Raw genomic sequence first — 4,889 nt, 5'->3', positions numbered from 1 at the left:
CCCCCCCCCCCCCCCGAGTGCACAAATTTTTGTGCACCGGGCCTCTATATATATATATGCTGACACACACATACAGAGTGGGGCAAAAGTAGGTTTATAGTTGTGAGTACATGAAGCAGAGTTTATTCTTATATTCTTATATATTAATTATTGTATTCTTTTTTCATATGGACTGTAAATCTATTATTGCCCCACTCTGTATATGTATGTATGTGTGTGTGTGTATTTATGTATATGTGTGTGTGTGTGTGTGTGTGTGTGTGTGTATAATGTATACTACATGACTTATGTATTTTATTTGGTATGATTGATTGTAATAAATTGGCTCATGGAATTAAGGAGGAGTCACTTTTTGTGGGCCAGGAGATGAAGACCCAGGAGAGTCACTGGCACATGAAGGCTGAAGGCTGCCTGCTGGCAGAGTTCCCTCTTGTTCAAAAGGGGCCAGTTTTTTAAGTCTGTTTTAGTCTCCATTAGGGAGAGCAATCTACTTTACTCTGTGTCTACCAATTTAAATGTTAATTTCCACTCATAAATACCCTCCTAGCTGACACATAAAACTGAGCATCACAACAGCACACAAGTAATAGAGAAAGAAAGAAAAGAACTCGATGGCATAGTACACTGTGAAGCATTGATTCCTATGGACTCTAAGATGAACTCCAGAAATAATACTTCCAAACCAAGTCATTCTTAGAAATGCAAAGCTTTTATGCAGCAATTCTAATGTTACTTAGATGTGTTACCAAAGTTAATGTTATTATCTTCATTTATTCATATACCGTACAGTACAGAAATAACTTTCATCTATTTAAAACACACACACACACACACACACACACACACACACACACACTAGAGGCCTGTTGCAGGAAGATTCCTGCAAGAATAGGGCTTCCTGTGGCCGGAGTGAAGCAGAGAAGGGAGCAAAACCTGCCAAGGCAGGCTCCACTCCCGACTCTGCTGCCCCACTTGCTTCCCTCCCATCCCTGCTGCCCTGCTTGCTTCTCCACAGCTTCACTCCCTTCTGCAGCGCTTGGCTTCTTTCTATGTTGTCTTCAGTCTTCGCTCCATGCACCTGCATATGCAAATTAACCGCCATCTTTGTTGGGTGAATGTGCATACTCATCTGATTGGCTGGTGGGCATAGCAGAGTGACACCAATTTGCATGTTTCTCTTTTATTAGTATAGCTATATTGCATCCTGCCTGTACTCTCATCCTGCCTGTTTGGGATTTTGGGAGTATCAGTCCATTTCATACATTGTAATCAGAATAGTACTTTCAAATCTAAGTCCACATTTATTCACATTAGTCCCTCTTCAGTTCTCCTCTTCCCACACATAAAAATGCCCAAACTCTTTAGAAAAACCTTTGAGTACCTCCTTTTCCTTCTCACCCTCTTCCTAACAGCACCCTCACCACTTTGTGGGCTCCCCTCTCTTTTCTTTATTTTACACATCATGCAACCTCTTTCTTCCACTTACTGGGTCCCTGACATATTCTGCTTTTTAATCTCCATGTTTTTAATCATGCTTTCTTGTCTGCTTCCTAATCCTGGAATTGGCCATTCCTACTCTGCCCCCTCTCCACCTGAGCTCTATGTGATGTTAAGAAATAGACCTGGAATTAAGCATGAAGTGCCCACTCAAGCCCCGCAACTTAGCTGCCTGACCCTGAGCAAACCTTAACTGTTAATATCAGGGCTCACACTAGGAAATAATCACAGAGGTAGATGGCAAACACTCATACTTCATTCTGCCTTATAAGTTTCTTCTGTCTTTTAAGAATGCAAATGAGTGTAAGGGTACACAGTAAAAACTTCCTTCCTCCACCCTATCTGTACTCCTCTCCAGAGGCAACCGATATTATCAGATACTCATTTAATGTTTCTGAACTATCTTATTTGTATACCAGAAGACAAAATATTTTCTCCTTTCTTGAACAAATGGTGACATACTATATATACTGGATGTCCCCCTAAAATGTATACAAACTTTAACAGCTGATAGCTAAATTTTGAAAATGAAATGTATTTTAATAAACACTACTTAAAGTATATTTGATATTTTGCATATTGTTTTTTTCACTTAACAATACAAAACTAAGAGGAAATTCCATGCTTCTACAAAAAGAGTCTAACCATTCTTTATAGCTTCATAGTATTCCACTGTATGAATTTTTTCCTAACATATTTAAGTTCTGACCTAGTGATGGAACAGTTAGGTTATTTTTAGCCTTTTGCTGTCACCTACAATGCTGCAATAAATAATTAATTAGATCATCTGCTTCATGTGTGTGCATTACATCTAGTAGGTAAATTCTTAAAAGTGGAAATGCTAGGTAAAATGGTATACACTTGTAACTGTGATGCTATTGTCAAATTTCATTTGATATATATAGGTGAGTCAATTTATGATCTATCAGGGATGTTTGAGAGTTTCTATTGCCTTCACACATTTGCCAATAGAATAAGTATTAAACCTTTTGTTCTTTGATAATATGATTGGTTCAAACTATCTCCATGCAATTTTAATTTGCAGTTTGATTATTATAAATGAGCTTGAGTATGTTTTCATTTATTTAAGATCTGTTTGTATTTCCTACCTTCAAACTATCTGATCACAGAAGTTGCCCTTTTATCTACAGAATTGTTTGCATTTTAGCAATTTTAGATGTCCTTTATATATTTACTAGAGACCTGGTGCATGAAAATTCATGCACTCAGGGGGGCTCTCTCAGCCCAGCCTACACACTCTGACAATCTGGGACCCCTTGGGTAGGGTCCAGTCCCATTGAAGCATGGCTCTGGTACCCTGGGCCTACAGGCCGGTGGGGAGGGACCAAGAGGCCAGTCCGATTGCAGAATGGCTCCTGTTCCCCAGAGCCTGTGGGCAGGGGGAGGGATCAAGATTCCCAGATCACAGCATGGCTCTGGTTCCCCAGAGTCTGTGGGAGTGGGGAGGGGCCATGAGCCAGTCCTATGGCAGCATGGCTCTGGTTCCCCGGAGCCTGAGGGCGAGGGGAGGGACCAAGAGGCCAGTCTGATGGCAGCATGGATCCATTCCCACAGCTCCCTCCCATCGCCAAGCTGCAGGCAGCCGGGGCCCACAGCACCCTCCCACCTCCGTGCCCCTGGCTGCTGGACCCAGGACCGACTCCTGCCGTGCCACCGGGACCGAGGACTGATCTCCGCCACTCCAGCCAGGGCACTAGCCTTGTATTTGGTTGTCTCTCTGGATGTTTCGGTCATGATGGACCCTGGCTCTTTATATATTAGGATGAAAAGAGCCTTTTGGAATATGAGTCACAAATGTTTCTTTATTGGCATTTTGACTATAGTAGTTTTTAACATATTGATAGTTTTTGTTTCATGTGGCACAATTCAATAATCTTTTTTTCCATAGCTTTTAGGTTTTATGCCGTATTAAAGAGTCTTCCTCATTCCATGATTATTTTAAAAATATCTTCCCATGGTCGCCTCTTACTGATTTTTAAAATATTTTTTATTTATGTCTTGGATTCATCTCAAATTTATTCTGTTCTAAGGCATGAGGTTTGAATTCAAATTTATCTGTAAAGGGCATTAAGAAGTCTCATAAACTAACTCATGAAAACAGTTACTTTTTTGCAATTATTTTACTAATTGTCATTTGAAAAATACAAAATTTCTCAATTCAGCTATAAACTTGGTAGCACTTTTAAATGTAAAGAAGCAGAGTAATAGACATCTGTGAGATAATTTACCTCAAATATAGATTCCTGGTCTCCTGTTTATGATATAATACTCCCTCATCCACAGACACATTCCCGATAGCCACCAGGAGTTGGGGCTTGAGATCACTGTCACCTCTTCTATGCCAAAGTGTGCCTAATTCCAAGTCTCTCCCTTCCCTTGACATTATCCTATCATCTCTGAATATGATTTATGGTGCTATAAAAGGCAACCCTCATGTTATTTTATCCTGCATTTATAATGAGAAGGGGCAAAGGTATTTGAAGCAGGATTATTAAAGAAGAGCATTGACCCAGTGGCATCACAAAATCTCCAGGAAGAAACTTAATTATATCCAATTAAAAAGCTGAATGCTCTCCTGTGATTTGAGCATATTAACACAATTCAAGGTTCAGCTCAAGGTTCTTGTCTTTATGAAAAACTCACCTCTGGAAACCTAAATGGCCCATTGTGGTAAGATTTCTCCACTTGGAATGCCCAACTGACATAGGTAATCACTTCTGTTATTTTTGGATGTGGGCTACCACTGCAGAAGTTTTACTCTCCTAATTGATACCAATTGTCTGCATTAGGCCTTTTCCACTTCAATTACCATATATAATGGTTTTTTGAGTTTTCTTTAATTCTAACTTAGATGGGCACACATATTGTCTAAGAATTCCTAACACTTTTATTATATACTAGAGGCCCAGTGCAAATTTGTGCACTGGAGGGGGGGTAGAGGGTGTCCCTCGGCCCCGTTTGAGCCCTCTCACAGTTTGGGACCCCTCGAGAGATAACAACCTGCTGGCTTAGGCCCGCTCCCAGGTGGCAGAGGGCAGGCCCAATCCCTAGGTGCCTGCCCTGCAGCTCCTGGTCAGGCTCAGAGCAGGGCCGATTGGGGAGTTGGGGCACTGCCTTGTCATGCACAGAGCAGGGTGGATTGGGAGGTTGCAATGCCACCCCAGTCACACTCAGGGTAGGGCCTATGGGGGGGGTTGGGGCACCGCCCCCTATCACACTCAAGGCAGGGTCGATGGGGAGGTTGCAGCGCCACCCCCTCTCACGCACAGAGCTGGGCCAATCAGGGGCGTTGGGGCTCTATACCCTGTCATGCACAGAGCAGGGCCCATCAGGGGGTTGGGGAGCTCCCCCCTGACACGCACAGAGCAGCG

Source organism: Myotis davidii, unplaced genomic scaffold (genome assembly GCF_000327345.1).
Source record: "Myotis davidii unplaced genomic scaffold, ASM32734v1 scaffold194, whole genome shotgun sequence".
Classification (NCBI taxonomy): domain Eukaryota; kingdom Metazoa; phylum Chordata; class Mammalia; order Chiroptera; family Vespertilionidae; genus Myotis; species Myotis davidii.
This window is presented reverse-complemented; position numbering follows the sequence as displayed.